We start from the raw sequence: 18,465 nt of genomic DNA on the forward strand, positions 1-18,465 counted from the left end.
AACCAACAGATGGATGAAATCTTTCTCTCTTTGTATGCATGGATTTCAAAAATATTTTTGCATCAGAATAAAATTATCTTGGGGCCTACACTCTGGTGTAGCAGATAAAGCCATGGCCTGCAGTGCTGGCATTCCATATGGGCGCCAGTTCGAGTCCTGGCAGCTCCACTTCCAATCTAGCTCTCTGCTATGGCCTGGGAAAGCATTAGAAGATGGCCCAATTCCTTGGGCCCCTGCTCTTGCATGGGAGATGGGAAGAAGCTCCTGGCTCCTGGCTTTGGATTGGCACAGCTCCAGATGTTGTGGCCAACTGGGGAGTGAACCAGCGATGGAAGACCTCTTTCTTTCTCTGACTCTCTCTCTCTCTCTCTCTGTGAACTCCGACTTTCACATAAATAAATCTTTAAAAAATTAAAAAGTTATTTCTTTTTTAAGATTTTATTTATTTATTTGAGAGGCAGTTTTATAGACAGAGATGGAGAGATAGAGAGAAGGGTCTGCTGGTTCACTCCCCAAACAGTTGCAACAACTGGAGCTGAGCATATCTGGAGCCAGGAGCTTCTTCCACGTCTCCCACGTGGGTGCAGGGGCCCAAGAAGTTAGGTCATCTTCTACTGCTTTCCAAGGTGCATTAGCAGAGAGTTGGATTGGAAGAGGAGCAGCTACAACACAAACGGGTGCCCATGTGGGATGCTGGTATGACAGGCAGCGGCTTAGCCTACTGCACTACAGCACTGGCTCCTAAAGTTATCTTTAAATTCCATTTCTACAAATTTTTTGAAGTTTCCTCATGTGCATGATTTGGAGGGAGTCTGTGGTGCAAATGTGAACGCGGAGGTTTGGCAGATGCGTGTACTACTCCAAACATTCTGATCTCTTTCACGTGGGAGCCAAGAATCTGATTTATGTTTTCTGGCAACTTCTTTTCAACATTCACCAACACTCATCTCCTTTCCTAAGGAAAACAACAGTACAAGTAATCAGAAACAAATATTTCTTCTTCTGCCCTTTGTTGGGTCAACGCATGATAATTAACAAAGAATGACCACTTGTGTTAAAGAAAAATGGAAACTATATTATTAAAATGCTCTTTGCATTAGCCACACACTGATTACATTGTCTGGTCCAATCTGTGGGATAATCATGACTTTCCAGCTATCTCAGAATAGCCCACATTTGTTCCCCCTTTGTTCCAAAACAATATCTTGTCCTGGTGACATGCTATTTCATCAGGAAGGCATGCTAGGATTTTCATAGGATCAAATGCAGTGGTTCTTTTCCCAGGAGTAATGATCCCCAAGAGTGTAATAGAAACAGCCTACTAGTGGCCCATCTGAATGGCCTGGTACCTCTTGGAATCAAACCATTATTCTTTGTCCCTCTGTAAAATTCAGGCACTTATTGTTTCCTTGTTTACTCTTATCCATACCTGTTCCCTGAGTGGGGCACAGTACAGCCAGCTTGGACTTTCCTTTTAGTTTATAAGTTGAATAGGGTGGAGTAAGAGTGGGTAAGTGGGTACATTGCATGAGAGAGACGGGGCTATGTTTTCAATCTGTGAAGTGGCTGCCTGGGGGAAGAGGAGAAGGAGGCCTTTTTGAAATCCTTTCTAGAATTGCCTCCTTCCACTTTCTCTGGCTTTCAAAACACACACACACACACACACACACACGTGCGCTGTATTCCTTGCATTCTCCCTGTGTCTGTAATGATTTCTCCTGTATCCTCTTAGTCTCTGTCATCAATCAATTCCTCCTAAGACTTTGTTTCTTCTCTGAGATAGTCACTTAGTAAACTGAGATAGAATCCCTGCCACTGTTATTTGCATCCTATATAGGACTCAAGACCAGAAGCCTTCAAAACTTCAGAGGAACGAAGTACAAAGCTTACAGTAGAAGAATGGGGTTGGAATCAATACTTGCTGATTATCAGTCTAGATTTGATGAGACCAAAAAGCACTATTAAAAGATTATTGCAAATGAAAGTGACAACCACATATATTCACTGCAATACATTTTATCTAGAATTTTCTGTTAGCACTACTTCTACTTTCAGTTCTGGAATCCACATACAGATAATTTTATCACATAATGACCTAAATAAAATTTCATGTTCCATTCTCCTCCCATATTACTTGATTTAAATGCTTTTTGCCTTGAAACCTCCCCCTTGTTACCATCAGGCTGCCTTCAAAATAACCACATTAATCTGTGAGGGCATTTAAATGAGAAAGCTTTGATCAGTTCCCAATTAGTGATACTGATAGACATGTTATGATTTTTCCAACTCTTAACTGTGTTCCAGGACTTAATGAAGGTTTAGATCTTTGACCTGCCAGCTAAGTATGTTTGGTAAGTTTTTATGTTGCATTTGCTGAGAAAATGAGCTGGTTTTGTTTTCCCACTCACGTTAAGAGCATTTCCCATGGCAGGAGGGGAGTGGGCAGTCCCCACTGTGGCATCCTCTGTCATTGCCGTGTGCTGTTTGCAGGGACAGGCAGTGCCTGTGGTCCTCACACAGTCATTGTTTCTCCCATGGCTGCGGGCCACAGAGAGGCTGGAAAAGGTCCAGGGAAAGGCAAATGCAGGATCAAGGGGGTGAGGGAGACTTCCAGGGAGGATGGGCTGACAATGACATCTGGAAATACCAGAGTAAAACCATGAAATGAAGGAGTCTGGGACAGTTGTCTGAGGGAAAGGTTTGTGTTTGGAAACCCTGATAGGGAACAGGTCTGCAGCTTTCTGAAGCCCTCAGAAAGGCATCTTAAGATAAGTTAGAAAGATGGGCTGAGCCTTTATCTCCACCCTACTTGCTGATAACCCTTTCCAAGTTACCAAAACATCTGAAAAAATGTTGTAGTCATGCCCTTTAGGAGTTACTGTGCCTTAAATTGGAAGGAGAGACAGAGTGATTTAAGACCATGTGGCATAAGAAGAATTTACACCTCGGCATTTAAAGGTATTGAAAGATCACACACTGGTTCCAGATAGGAATATGATTTTTTTTCTAGCTGAGAAATCTGGCCTTTTGGCAGGCAAAGACTGTGCTCATGAGCTGATAAAAATTACCCCATTGCATGCTCAGTTGCCTTCCCAGGTGACACGAACAGCTGTTGCAAAATCCCAGCTCTCGGTTGCTGCCAGACCACAGGCCACTGAGCCCAGAAAACAAAACCATGACTCATGGTGAACACTCACTGTCACCGAGGTGGATATGGTGACAACCACGCACACAGGGTGCTCTGAAAACCGGGGCTCTGCTACTTAGTTGCTTTTATTGTGGTGAGGAGGCCACTCCAACTCCTTCTTGCCAGAATCCAATGATGTTTGAGAATCCTTCACCCCCTTTCTCAGCTGTGGGAAGGAATCTGTCCCATAAGGAGAGGACATGTTGTAAAATAGCCAGGTTTAACTTCCTTGCTTCCTCTCTTTGCCCAGTTTTCCTGGAACTCTGTGTTCATGGAAGACGTAAATTTTGTGTTTGATTCTTTCTTTGAGTGTCAACCAAACCTGGGTCTCTTTCTGATCTCTGTGGTTATGTGACTCTCTTCAGAATCCTATGACCGTAATCAGAAAAATGGGTGCATCGTGGCTCTGCAACTCTATGATTGGTGATTTGGGCAGATGAGCCTCAGTTTCCAGATCTGACTATGAAGATTGTGTCTGGAACTTCTAGAAGTTGGAGAAGACAGTGCTGAATGCTGGAAAAGGGCCCGAATGATTCAGTGTCCATCTGGATCTGGGGGGTACAGATTCCAATACTTTCTAGGGCAAGCCAGGTAGCATGGATAAGAGAAGCACGGCACAAGTCTGATGTGTGGACAAAAAGTGGTGAGGACAGTGGCCAGCTTCTGGGACCAGACTCGTCTCATCTACAGGGAAAGCTGAGGCTGACTTCAGCTGGCTGTTGCTACTTGAGGACGTAGACCCTCAGCTGCTCCCTTTTCCGGTTACTTCCCTAGGGAATCCAGAAATCCAGCTTGGAAAATAAGTCATGAGTCTTAATTATTGGCCTTTAATTCAAATTCTTTAAGAGACAAATTGCTCCGGGATTCAAACAAGGCATATCTGCAGATGAGGCAAATTAGGCAATGGACTACCAGTTTTGGCTTATGTTTTGTGAAGACATTACAATGTAAACATTTTTGTGAATGCCTTAAATGAGGGTTTCTTAAAGTCTCTGCTCCTGAGAGCTGTGAAAAGTGAATACTTCCCTCTGAGGCTCTTGGCATATCGTGGGATGGGACTGAAACAGTGAAAAAGCATCTTTGCTTGTTTCAATACAAAATTGTATTTTGAATGGTTTACCTTTGTGCCAATCATCTAATAGGTAGATACTTAGAAATGAATGACTGAAGGTCAATTGCTACTCCTGGAAACTGTGCCCTGTAGACTCTGTTGTTTCATTTGTGTCATGGTAAGAAATGTGCCCTAGGGTATGAAGAGACATGGTCGTTCTATTGGTGGGTAATGGAGTTGCTAGCATCACCAGTACTCATCAGCTTGGCACCATCTGGAAGCATTTACCAAATTCAACCTATTAAGGACTCTAGTGGGATCCTGGGATTGTTGCTCCGATCTCCAATCGGCTAGGGCCAGTTCCCAGCCTGCCCCGTGCTCTTTCTCCCTTTTCTTCATGTATTTACAAAGTGCATACCACCTCACCAGAGAGGAGGTAGGGAAGTACACACACAATAATCCCAAATGGAAAGTGTAATCAGGGGTGCTATGGCAGAGTCTGGGCCCTGGACATGTGGACATTATACTTTCTGAGCCACAGAATCCATCATTTTCTCAATCCAGTGACAGTCCTACAGATACCACACCAGTTTTGAATTTTTGTTGCTGAACAAACTGAGTGTAAAATAACAGTAATAATTTGTGAGTAATCCCCTGGGTTCTGTGAGCTGATGGAACAAGACAGACTGGTTTTACTCAGTGTCTCCCTGTGGCTGCAGTCAGCGACTGAGTCTGAAGTCATTGCGTAGGCATTGTCCCTTACACGTCTGGTGGTGAATGCTGGTCATTACCAGGAACCTCAGCGGGTCCTCTTGGCCGGAACACCACACGTTTCCTCCCCTGTGGACTCGGGTCTCCTCACATCATGGCAGCTGAGCACTAAGGGCAGGGCGCTGGGGGGAGCTGTATTGCCTTTTTATTTTATTTTTATTTTTATTTTTGACAGGCAGAGTGGACAGTGAGAGAGAGAGACAGAGAGAAAGGTCTTCCTTTGCCTTGGTTCACCCTCCAATGGCCGCCGCTGCCGGCGTGCTGTGGCCGTCGCACTGCGCCGATCCAAAGGCAGGAGCCAAGTGCTTCTCCTGGTCTCCCATGGGGTGCAGGGCCCAAGCACTTGGGCCATCCTCCACTGTACTCCCTGGCCACAGCAGAGAGCTGGACTGGAAGAGGAGCAGCCGGGACAGAATCCAGCGCCCTGAATGGGACTAGAACCCGGTGTGCCGGCGCCACAAGGCGGAGGATTAGCCTAGTGAGCCGCGGTGCTGGCCTGTATTGCCTTTTATCACTCATTCTCAGAAGTTCCACAGTCCCCCGGAAAGGCCTGCCCTGTTCAGGAGAAGCAGCCCTAGAGCCTGCTTCTTGGTAAGAGGAGTGTCAAAGCAAATGCAGATGTTTTTAACTTATTCATTTGTAGTTGACAAACAATTAAGCATACTTATGGGGTACTATGTAGTGTTTTATTTTTTATATCAAAAAATTTTTGAGGAGCTGGCACTGTGGTGCAGTGGGTTAGTGCCCTAGCCTGAAGTGCCAGCCATATGGGCGCCGTTTCAAGACCCAGCTACTCCACTTCTGATCCAGCTCTCTGCTATGGCCTGGGAAGCAGTGGAAGATGGCCCAAGTCCTTGGGCCCCTGCACCCACGTGGGAGACCTGGAAGAAGCTCCTGGCTTCTGATCGGCACAGCTTCGACCATTGCAACCAATTGAACCATCGGATGAAAGACCTTTCTCTCTGCCTCTTCTCTCTCTGTGTAACTCTGACTTTCAAATAAATAAATAAATCTTTAAAAAAATTTTTTGAAAGGCAGACAGATAGAGCACCCCCATCTGTTATCTGTTGGTTCACATCCCAAATGCTCACAACAGACAGGGTTAGGTCTGTCTGAAGCCAGGAGATAGAAATTCAACCCAGACCTCCCATGCAGGTGGCAGGAATCCAAGTACTTGATATTTCACCTGTTGCCTCGCAGAGTGAACGTTAGCAGCAAGCTAAAGTCAGGAACAGAGACAGGACTTGAACCCAGGCACCCAGATGGAATGCAGGCATCCCAAGCAGCATCATACCTCCTGTACCAAACACCTGCCCTTTTTTACATCAAACAGTTTTTTGATTAACGTGTAATAATTAAACACTTGATGAGGTACAGTGTGACATTTCAACACATGTATGTATACAAAGTGTGCTGATGAAATCAGAGTAAATAACAGGTCCATTTTCTTCCTGGTCTTTTTTTTTTTTTTTTAAATGTTTGGAGCCTTCAAGCTTCTCTCTTCTAGTTCCTCTATAAAGTGCATAATTTGTGATTGTGAGCTATAGTCACTCCACTGTGCTGTTGAACGGTAGATCTTATTCCTTGTATTTGTGTTTTGATAACAGCAATTCCCTTCCTCTTTCCCATCCCCTCCCCCATCCTCTAATAATCACTGTGCTCTGTACTCAGATTCACTTTTTAACCTTCTATATACAAGAAAAAATAGATAGTATTTATTTTTCCTGTGTCTTGCTTCTTTCACTTAACATAATATTTTCCATTTTCATCCGTTTTACTGCAAACAGAATTTTTTCCCTTTTGTGCTTGAATAACATTCCATTGCATGTATGTTGCATACTTTATTTATCCATTCATCTGATGGTGCACACCTTGGTTGATCCTCTAACATGGCTATTGTGATTAGTCCTGCAATAACATGGAAGTCCAGAATCTCTTTCATATAATGCAGACAAGTTTTAAATCCACCAAAACTTCCACTCTCCCTTTGTACTACTGTCATGTGTTTTTTGAAGGAAATTTATCAGCAACCTCTTCATCACCACAATTAAGTTCTTATTTTTTTTTTTTTATTTGACAGGTAGAGTTATAGACAGTGGGAAGGAGAGACAGAGAGAAAGGTCTTCCTTCCATTGGTTCACTCCCCAAATGGCTGCCACGGCTGGCGTTGCGCCGATCCGAAGCCTGGAGCCAGGTGCTTCTTCCTTGTCTCCCACATGGGTGCAGGAGCCCAAGCACTTGGGCCATTCTGCCTTCCGGGGCCACAGCAGAGAGCTGGACTGGAAGAGGAGCAACTGGGACTAGAACCCGGTGCCTATATGGGATGCAGGCACCGCAGGTGGAGGATTAACCAAGTGAGCCACGGGGCCGGCCCCAACCACCACAATGAAGTTCTCATTGTTGCTGACAATGTTTCTTCTAGCTCAGATGTCAACAATGCCAAGCTACAGTGACTGTCTTAGAATGTGAGGTCTGGAAGGGCCCTAAACCTGGTTTCATACTGGGGTACACATATCATATAAATCATCGGCATAATAGAATATTTGAAGCCAGATTGAAAAATGTTAAATATTCTTGGAGCATCAGTTAAGTTAAATATTTGAGAATATAATCTAATTTGCAGGACTTTTATTATCTGTATGAAATCAAATCGCTAGAATTTTAAAGAATACAAATAACATTTGAGGAAACTTTCATTTGCTTAGAGCCCCTCATGAAGCGCCCAGATTCTCATTGTGTGCATTCCTCTCCCATGGACTTCCAGGATTCTTCATGGAGGAGTTGGTGAGGTGCTAGCCTTCTCACTTGGCTTCTGAAACCCATGATGGGAGTGTGAGCGCTTAGTGGCAGAGTTCTGCTTAGGTCTTTCCTATTCTAAGACCTGTACTCATTTCACCACGTTAGCACAGGAAAGCATTTGCTGTGGCTGATATGGATTCTAGGCTAGACAGACCCACCCGTAAGTCCTACCGCCCTGGCCCGCTGACTTTTCCTGCCTGACTCTCAGCATTTTTAGTTTGGAGTAGTGTTAGACCATAGCCATGGTTGTTTGTGGAGATGTTGTTGGTTTGTTAATGTTACTTGACCTTTCCTTCCTACCTGTTTTCTCTAATAACAAAGGAAATTCTCTGATTTTATTTGGTCTTGATCATAGCATCATCATATAATCCCACCTCCACCGTTCTTGGTGAACTCCGACCCTCTTCCCTTACAGATCAAAGCTTGTCAATTACACTGAGCCAAATCAGAAGCCCCCATCGTTAGTTTATATGTTGCTGTAATAAATCACCACACACTTATCAGGTAAAGAAAACAAGTTTGTTCTTTCTCAATTGTGGAGATCAGAGCCTAAAATGAGTTTCCTGAGCTCAAGTCTAGGTGTTCTGGGACCTGTAGTGAAGAATAACTTTCCTCGGTTTTCCAGCTTCTACAAAGCACCTGAACTTTCAGGCTTGGAGCTCTTCCTTCCATCTTCCAAGTCATCACTGCAAGCTTTGTTTGCATCATTATTAGGATTTCGGATTTTAGTGTTCAAAGAAGGTGAGGTGGCAGCTAGTAAGTAGAAAAGACTTCATTTTAGGAGGCATAGAATAGGAAGGTAAGGGGAGGGGGAGGGGTTCAGCCTGCCAGGAGAGAAGACAGGGGGTTTGGAGCCAGGTTTCATTCCATTTGGGCAGTGGGCATGAAATCAGGCACCTTTACTCAAAATTTTATTAATTATTTTAAGATTAATATTTGGAAGATCCTTGCTGTCTATTCAGATAAGAACTCTGAATAGTAGTTTGAATTAAACAGGCAACATGGTAAGATTTTTAGCATTTATTCAGTGAGAGGCTTTATTTAGGGGAGAAAGAAATCTAGAAACATAAGTTGGGTCCATACCAGGCAGAGAGCAAGCTGCTAGCCATGTGGAGCAAAGTGTGCAGTTAGGAACACCCACAGGTAGTATAGAGGGCAGGAAAGCAGGGTGGGGCGACCAGGCCGTGTGCACCCAGAGGTGCTGCACAACAAAGGAGAGGGCTCAGGCACTCCAGGCCTTTTATTCACTTCCAAAGAGGAGTGGTTACATAGGTTGATTGGCAGGTGGGCGTACAGGTAAGGTCAGGTACAGGGCTTGAGATCACCAAAACGCGTAGGGCGATGGTGTGGTCTCCAACTATGAATTTAATCCTATCTGCCTGCCTATATCAGGTAGAGTCTCAAGCTGCTTGTTGGGGGATGTACAAAAGGCCACATAGACCCTGATGAGGTGGGTGGGGGACATGCAAAAAGGCTCCTTGGTAAAGTTCACAAGGCATTATCTTAGTAGTTTGGATTGTCCCAGATGCAGGCTTTCCTGAGTAATAAACATTCCACTAACCTCTAGATTATCTCTCTGTGCCCAGTGTCATTGGGCCTGGGGGTTCAGGTGCAGTGGCCTAGAAGTTTCCATCAATGTTCACATCATCTTCTGTTTCTGCATTATATTGAGCCTACCTGGATAATCATTCTCAAGGTCCTTAATTTAACTGTAACTATCATGTTCCTTCTGCTGCATAAACTAACAAAGTCACAGGTCACAGAGACTAGAATGTGGACCTCTTTGGCAGAGGTCGTTTTCATATGAGTGATACTATCCTTGTCAGAAAGTAATCCACCCAAGGTGGGCATGTGACCCAAATAGGATAAAATCAAAGACTTCCCTGGATAGTACTGGAATGGGAATAGAAATTATTTTGGTGGGGGGGTGGGGAGTGGCAAGGGTTCAGCAAAGCTCTCTTGGGGCTGTTGACAACTATGTTTCAGGTACATAGAGGAAGTTCATCTTAAGTAGGAAGGAATGAAGCCAGCTGAGAATCATAGCTAAGAATGGAAACAAAGGGCTAAATCTACGTTATCTGAGCTCTTTCACTTGAAATCAGACCTAATTCTGATTTCCCAGGTTGTAAAGCCAATAAGTGCCCTTTTCCTTGAGCTACTTGGAGTTGAACATCTATACTAGTGACTTCCCATATATTTTTTCTTAAACAGTGAGATGGGAAAGGAGGTATGAATCAACACAATTATTTTTCTGCTATTTTTAAGGATTGTGATAAATTATGTTTGAATAGCAGTCAGATTGATGCTGTCAAAACAAGATTTTATAAACATCATTATGTTTTATTTTTTCCATGTCTATATTCTTCCTATGTGTATACTTTTTACAAATTACAACAGAGAGTTCAAAGCTAACTATATTAAGACATATGAATGTGCTTGGGAATTTATTAAAATAATGCATTTCTTGACTTTTTTGCTATTATTTTCTTACTTCCAAAAACAGACAAAGAACATTTCTCTCTTTTAGGAAGCCCATCTCCAGAATTGCAGGCTCTTTTGTCTAGAGGGAGGGAGATGGACTGAGTTAGTAGGTTTTTATCTTTCAGGCCTGGAAACCTTTGTTTCCATGTTAGACGTATGGGCTTGTCTGAAAGGATGCAGAACAGGAAAGCCGGTGTTTAAAGAAGGGGACAGTGGCCCAACTTCAAAGGAAGCTTGTAAATGGTGGATTCTGATGGCCACAAAGTCTTTCAAGGAGTGGAGGTTCTGTCACTTCCTGTTGAATTTGGCATGGCCACATGGCTTGTTTTGAGCAATGGAATGTGGTGATAGCGCTGCCTTGCAAGTTTCAGGCTCAGGTCTTTAGAGGACTGTCAGCTTCTTTATACTCCTTCTTGGAATACTCCCTCTTAACAGCCAGAATAGAGGACAACTAGACAGGACTGCCATATGATAGCCACATGGTAAGAGCCCTACAGGAGAAAGGCCACTTGGGACTTTTTAGCCCCAGTAGCACTCCCAGCGGAAAGCAGTTTCATGAATGTTTCTAGTTAATACCAGGTGGTACAATGATGAATCTTCCTCACAAATAACTATTTAATTTTAAGCTATCAAGCTTGAGGTTATTTGCCATTCTACAAAAGAGAATGGAAACTTGTAGACTCCTTGATATTGAGGATAACAGACAGGTGGTGGGTGGCATAGCAACTGAGACTTGCAACTTGTGCTATCTCAGTGATGCATTTTCCTTCAATGGGTCCTGGAAATATCAGAACCTCATGCTGGAGAATGGTCCACCAGTTGTTAGAAGATGGGGCACCAAATGCTAGTCCTCAGTAGCCAAGGAAAAGGTTTCCATGACCACATTTTTCTTATTTTTTATTTATTTATTTTTTGACAGGCAGAGTAGACAGTGAGAGAGAGAGAGAGAGAGAGAGAGAAAGGTCTTCCTTTTACCGTTGGTTCACCCCCCAATGGCTGCTGCGGCTGGCGCGCTGTGGCTGGCGCACTGCGCTGATCTGAAGCCAGGAGCCAGGTGCTTCTCCTGGTCTCCCATGTGGGTGCAGGGCCCAAGCACTTGGGCCATCCTCCACTGCACTCCCTGGTGACAGCAGAGAGCTGGCCTGGAAAAGGGGCAACCGGGACAGAATCCGGTGCCCCGACTGGGACTAGAACCTGGGGTGCAGGCGGAGGATTAGCCTATTGAGCCATGGCGCCAGCCTCCATGGCCACATTTAACATGGTAGGAGGACGCATTGGATGAGTGGGACTTTTGAAAAAATTCTTTATCAGGACATGTCCTCTCATTTTACTTCTTTCTTGCCTATTTGGGACTCTAGTGTCATGAGTGATGTTCCAGCAGTGATCTAGGACTATGAGACAATTTTGGCCATGAGAGTCATGTACTACAAATGGCAGAGCAGAAAACTAGAGGATGTTGGGAATTAGATAAAATTGGAGAGTCACCAACCACTCGACTCCCAACTTCCAGGCTTCTTCCACCTGTTGAAATGACCTTTATTTCTTTAAGCCACAGTCACATGAAAATGCAGGCATTTCCTAACTTATATATTCCACAAAATAATTGAGGCTGTACTTTTGATAGTCCTTGGTGTGTTATAGAAGGAAACGTATTCAACAAAATTTAGGAAAATAAAGAAATCTGATCTTTCCTCTATCTTTGTGTTGTGAAGCAAATCACTTAGTAACAAGTCTGTGCAAAACAGTAACACAAGTGCCCATGGAGACATAATAGCCAGTCTGTTTTCTTTTACATAATGAAGATGTAGTGAGGAAAGTCTGGATATAAACCTAGGTCTGAATCCCAGCTCTTCTTCAAAGCCCTGTATTCCTATGTAAAAACGAAACAAAACAAACAAACAAAAAAAAGCAGAGGCAATCATACTGGTTTGAGTTTGGAGGAAGATTTAATAAGGCACCTTATAAAAATACTTTACACTTCTTGGTACATGAGGTAGCCTTCAAAAAGGAGTGTTTGAGATTATATGTCATGGGGATACCATGGTTTGAACATGTCCCCCTAAAATTCACATTTTGGAAACTTAATCCCCAAAATCATATGTTGATAAAATTTGGAGATGGGATCTTTGAGAAGTAACTAGATTTAGAAGAGGCCATGAGAGTGAGTCCCTGTCCCATGGTGGGATTAATGGCTTAAGAAGAGGAAGAGAGATCTAACCACACATTCTCCCTCTCTCTTAACCATGAAGCCCTCTAGCATATGATGAGGAAGAGGAAGACCCTCACCAATGCCAGCACTATGCTGCTGGACTTCTCAGCTTCCTGGACTTCAGAAATAAATTTTTTTTCTTTATAATTTACCCAGTCTGTGATTTTCTGTGACAGCAGCAGAAATGGACTAAGGAAGGAGAGAAAAGAGAATGACACAGAAAAGAAAAAAGCAAAAGTAGAGGTACACCAATTAACATAGAGAAGAAGCTGGCACCGCGGCTCACTAGACTAATCCTCTGCCTGCGGTGCCGGCACACCGGGTTCTAGTCCCGGTCGGGGCGCCGGATTCTGTCCCGGTTGCCCCTCTTCCAGGCCAGCTCTCTGCTGTGGCCCAGGAGTGCAGTGGAGGATGGCCCAAGTGCTTGGGCCCTGTACCCACATGGGAAACCAGGAGTAAACACCTGGCTCCTGGCTTTGGATTGGAGCAGCACGCCATTTAGGGGGTAAACCAATGGAAGGAAGACCTTTCTCTCTGTCTCTCTCTCTCACTGTCTAACTCTGCCTGTCAAAAAAAAAAAAAAAAATAGAGAAGAGAAGGCTGGGATGTTGTGTCGATGGTTTTCAAAGTTCTGCTTTCTTCATATCTTCATCTTCCCAAGGGAAAGAGTGGGGAACAAGAGAGACCAAGACCCTGTGCCAGTTAAGGATTCATTCATTCTGGTGGTAGAGGTAGGCACCGTACAGGAAGATGGAGCGCATACATGAGGTCCTAAGGAGTGTTCTAAAGAAGTGTCAAGCGGGTGAAAAGACAGAGAATGCTGAGCAAGTAGGACAATTTTGAAAACAGACTTTCAGGTAGATCCAAAAATAAGATTTAATTGAATACAAATTCAATGTGTGAAGACTAAAATGGGCTGGATAATTTTTCCTTCAGATCATCAGAGGTTTTGTCTAAAGGGTCACATAGAGAGACGCTGGTCAGTAATTTTCTTTTCTGTACAAAGGTTTGACAAAATGGATCCTGAAAACTTGTTCTAGACTTTCCTGTGTAACCTTGGACTAGTTACATAATCTCGCCAAGCTCTAGTTTTCTTCACTATAAATATGAGACCCCAATAGTCTCTTTATGAGGTGTGTGGGAAGACAAGGCTAAGAAAGTAAAGTCTGTGAAGTGCCTGGCACACTTTTCAGCCCTCAAGGAATATTTGTTCTTTTCTCTTTCCTTGGCCTGGGATAGAACAAAATGAAGATGATTCAAAATAAAGTCAGCCAGAGCAGTTGTGGGAAAACAAGGTTCTTGGGTTTTGGAGTCATGACTTTGAGACTCTGGTGGCATTTGTGGATTTTGGGGAGACAGAGCACATTTGAATCCTTTAATTAGGGTGAAGACAATGGGTGGGCCCCTTGTGACTTCACATTTCCTCCAACTCTGCAGTTTCTAAACTTGGCTTCTGCCTTTTCTTTTTCAGGCTAGAAGTCAAAGGTTCCCGAATATGAGTTCACTAATTTTGCAGGCCCTCCTACATTACCATCATCTGGGAACTTGTTGTAAAAATAGATTCCCTGCTCCCCGCTCTAGATATTTTGGTTCATTAGGTTGGGGGTGGGGCCTGGAAATATCCTGGAGCCAGAATTGTATCAAATTCCATTTAAGGTGATTCATTCACTTATAATGAAAATGGTTATTTTCCTTTAAGCCCCTTGTATAATCGCTGCTAAATACTTGCCTTACATCTATAAAAAGAAAGGATTAAAAGGCACAAAAATATTTCTCTAACATAATCTAACATTTCCTTAAATAACTTTCTACATCCATTGCAATCTATATATTATTTATCCAGAGAGTCCCAAGAGCAAATTAAAAATTTTTACTGTCATCTTCCAGTGGATTAAGTGCAAATAAGTAGATACATCCCTAACCGTTTCTCTTTCATGAATTTTAAGTTAAAAAAGAATGAAATTCTATCACTGTTAGCCATTTAGATGCAAGATTACATAAAGAAAGCAATATCCTGATCAGGGTTGTCACAGGATAACTTTTGTGTAGGGAAGAGAGGAAAATGAGTTTGCACACGAATTACCTTGTATTTGAATGAAAAAAAAAATCTCTGAAATAAATAAGAAGTCAGTAAATGATTGAGAATAAGGAGAAATTAGATGGGAGGACAAGAGACTATTTTTGCAATCACCTTGTGGCTGATACTTTTTATCAGTAGTCGTTGTTAACACTTGGACCTAGCCATTCATTGCATTACTTTTTATACTGTTTCATTTTATGAACCGGCTGACTAAGCTTCCTGTTTAAGAGATGAAAAGGAATAAGAAGGCTGGCACTGTGGTGCAGTGGGTTAAGCCACTGCTTGTGATGCTGGATCCCATATCAGAGCACAGGTTCAAGTCCAGACTGCTCCACGTTGGATCCAGCTCCTTGCTAATGCACCTGGGAAAGCAGCAGAAGATGGCCCAAGTGCTTGAGCCCTTGCCAGTCTTGACGGGAACCCAGATGTGGTTCCATGCTCCTCGCTTCTCTCCCCCCCCAACCTGGCTCAATCCCAGCCATTGCAGCCATTTAGGGGAGTGAGCCAGCAAATGGGTGATGTCTCTCTCTCTTTCTTTTTCCCTACTTCTCTTTGTCTTTCAAATAAGTCTTAAAACACAAATAAATAAGAAAGTAAAGAGCAGAGACAAAAAGGTTATGCTGTTCCCTTGCATTGAGAGAAAAGACAGACAACATTACAAAGCCTCTGAGAAAGAGAAGAATGCGCAGATGTCAGACAGATGGTGCCTTACACAAGAAAACCTTTCATCCAGATGGAAGTGAAGGGACTACGGACCACCGCACACCACACAAAAGAGCAACACTCCCTGAGAAGGCTGTGCAATGTGCCAATTGCATCCACCTTTGGATACATGACTCCAGAGTGACAGGGGCCAGCCATGAGCCCCGCTGCCACAAGGAGTGTGTTTAAAGATGTTTTTCCTTCACCCTGAGAGAGAAATCCATCTAGTGAAGTGTTATTTCAAATAGACCAAAAAATCCAAAAGAAAAGGTGTTGACTGGTTCTCCACTGTATGTTTTGGCTACGAGGAACAGAAGCACATTTTCTCTGTGCCATACCCAGGAGGAACTGGGCCTGTGGCATTTGTTTGGAGACTCAACAATGCCACAAAATTGCTTCCAAAGCATAAGCACACATGTTCAAGCAGGAGGAAGGGGAGGAAATGGGTACCAGCCATTGTTTTCATAAGAGAAAAAGATAAAGCAGTAACTTTCCTCAAATCTCCCAGAGAACACGCTGCTGCCTCATTAGCACAACGTCGGTGTGGCCATTCCTAAACCCAGGGAGGGTGGCTGGGAATGTGAGTCAGTTAGCTTGGCCAGACTCCGTGGTAGAAACAGGAAGAAGGGCATTAGAAGGCCTGCTGAGTCAGCTGGTGTCTGCCTCTCTGTACACAGAAGGTCGCACAGCATTGGACACGCTCTATCCAAAGCCACTTCAAATACTAGTGTGGTCCAGGGTTGCTTGGATCTCTGGCTGTGTGCGTATTTGAGGCTGATTTCCTTTGTAAAGAAGGATGGAATAAGATATTTCTTTGAACTTCCTGGGCCTGTACCCTCTAGGAGCTAACTGCCAGACTGTTCTCAGCAGCTGTTGAAGTGCAATGCCTTTGAAAATAACACTATTCAAGGGCCGGCGCTGTGGTGCAGTAGGCTAAGTAAGCCTCCGGGCTAGTTTGTGTCCCGGCAGCTCCAGTTCCAAAGCGGCTCTCTGCTTATGGCCTGGGAAAGCAGTGGAAGATGGTCCAAATGATTGGGCCCCTGCACCCACATGGGGAATCCAGAGGAAGATCCTGGCTCCTGGCTTCAGATCAGCTCAGCTCTGGCTGTGGTGGCCATTTGGGGAGTGAACCAGCAGAAGCAAGGTCTCTCTGTCTCTGCCTCTCTCTGTCTGTAACTCTGCCTCTCAAATACATAAATAAATAAAATCTTTATAAAAAACTATTCAAGCTCCATGTTCATGTTAATTATTATTGTGATATTTTGAACTTTGAAATGGCTATCAATAAACCTTTTGATAACATTTTGAGAAAGTTTGTTTCCTGATTATTCTAACAGTCAGAGTGGCACATTGAGAAATCCTCAAATGGTAAGTCAATCTGGTTACTTAGATTGGTTAAGCACCTTTGGAAGCCTAGGAAGCATGTCTGATTTCCGTGTGACCTTTTGGCCCAGTAAATAATTAATGTAAGCCAAGCCTTATAAAAGGGAAGCGAATATTCTTAATCAGGAAATCCAATTGAAAAAAAGTGTTGTTTGCCATTACTCCCAGAGCATGTCTTCTCTCAAATAGCTTTTTATTACACCAAAGAACAATTTAAAAATTTTCTTCATTAACATGCAATGTTTATAACTTTCTAATGATCAGCTTCTTTAAGAAACATATTACACTTCACAGCCACTCAGCAAATCTGTAGTTCCCACACTAAAAATACCGCTTTTTTTGGTTTGGGGCCCATAAAGGAGAATAAAATGGGCTAAAATATTTCTCTCTTAGGCAAGATTTTATTGTTTTGTTGTTTTCGTTTCTAGCAACTATTGTCATTGTCAGCTGGGCCCACCTCACAATGAGAGGCTGGATTTTACATTTTGACCATAATGCACATGCACACAGTTGGGAAAGAGGAGTAATTGCATGAAATCTGATTTGATTAAAACAAGGTTTTTTTTTTTTTTTTTTTTTTGACAGGCAGAGTGGACAGTGAGAGAGAGAGACAGAGAGAAAGGTCTTCCTTTTACCGTTGGTTCACCCTCCAATGGCCACCGGTCCCGGGGCTCTGCGGCCGGCACACCACGCTGATCTGAAGGCAGGAGCCAGGAGCCAGGTGCTTCTCCTGGTCTCCCATCGGGTGCAGGGCCCAAGGACTTGGGCCATCCTCCACTGCACTCCCGGGCCACAGCAGAGAGCTGGACTGGAAAAGGGGCAACTGGGACAGAATCCGGCACCCCAACCAGGACTAGAACCCGGTGTGCTGGTGCCGCAAGGTGGAGGATTAGCCTATTGAGCCACGACGCCGGCAAACAGAAGGTTTTTGAAAAACTGAGTTTAACCTGTCAGTTTTTCTTTACTTCTAAAGTTGTTTTATAAAAATAAAAATATTGGAAATCGGATACATCTAATTCCTGTATAATTCTTATTCCAAATATTGGTTTGAAGTGATTTGCTCCAAGGTAACATTCTGAATAGCTTTTGTTTAACTTAACCCAGTTTTTTCTACTCTGTATCTGGCAGGTATAGAGGATTAACCAGTTTCTAAGACTATGGACAATTGTTCTTTCAGTTAATATGTATTACACCATGTTTCAGCTTTGTTGCTCTTGTTAATAAAAAATACATGGCAACTAATATTTGTGGTGAGTGTGCCAAGAGTATTATTTTGTTTGATCTTCACAACATTTTTCTGAAGTAGATGTAATTATTTTGCCCATTTCTCAGTTGGGGATTGGGGTTTCTAGAGAGGATAAATGATCCCCAAGGCCACACAATCAGTATGCAGAATGGCTGATTGGGAACTTAGGCCATCTGCAACATGGTCTGTTCCTTAACCATGATGTCTAGTTTAAGAGTATGTGGAGATACAATTTTTAAATTCCATCTGGCTCTTCTAGGTCTTTCTAGATCCACAAATTTGTGTGACTCCAAACATACTTTGTTTACTGTTCACATGAATGAGTCTATATTTGGTAACTCCCATGACTCTCTCAATAATTTAAAAACCACATGTTCCAACCGTGCTGGGAGGAAAAGATTAATAGGAACAAAGAGTTAGCTAATCTGGTTTAATTGGGTTGGCATGAGTGTCCGAATGAAAAAGAAAAAGGCTAGCTTAGCTGTGGATGGGGTGCTACATGGGTGAGAATGTACACTGCGTTGCTAGAACTTTAGGTGGAAATGGACTCCATGCT

General features: G+C 43.3%; 1 protein-coding gene and 1 long non-coding RNA gene across 6 annotated transcripts in view; one reads left to right on the plus strand and one right to left on the minus strand.

Annotated features, from left to right (window-relative positions):
* Positions 1-17,905, plus strand: part of LOC149127105 (uncharacterized) — a 64,980-nt gene extending 47,075 nt beyond the window's left edge. The window contains exon 2 of the long non-coding RNA XR_016233243.1: positions 17,249-17,905. This is a non-coding gene — a long non-coding RNA (uncharacterized LOC149127105). The remainder of the gene's footprint in view (positions 1-17,248) is intronic.
* Positions 1-18,465, minus strand: part of MME (membrane metalloendopeptidase) — a 157,629-nt gene that overhangs the window by 2,002 nt on the left and 137,162 nt on the right. For 2 of the 5 annotated variants that reach the window (XM_089330253.1, XM_089330248.1), the window contains one exon: positions 423-955. The exons of the other annotated variants lie outside the window; for them this stretch is intronic. The gene's annotated coding sequence lies outside the window, so the exon portion shown is untranslated. Of the gene's footprint in view, positions 1-422; positions 956-18,465 lie in introns of those variants that run through there. 5 annotated transcript variants of the gene reach the window in all.

Source organism: Oryctolagus cuniculus, chromosome 4 (genome assembly GCF_051225735.1).
Source record: "Oryctolagus cuniculus isolate XC-2025 breed Fujian yellow rabbit chromosome 4, ASM5122573v1, whole genome shotgun sequence".
NCBI lineage: Eukaryota > Metazoa > Chordata > Mammalia > Lagomorpha > Leporidae > Oryctolagus > Oryctolagus cuniculus.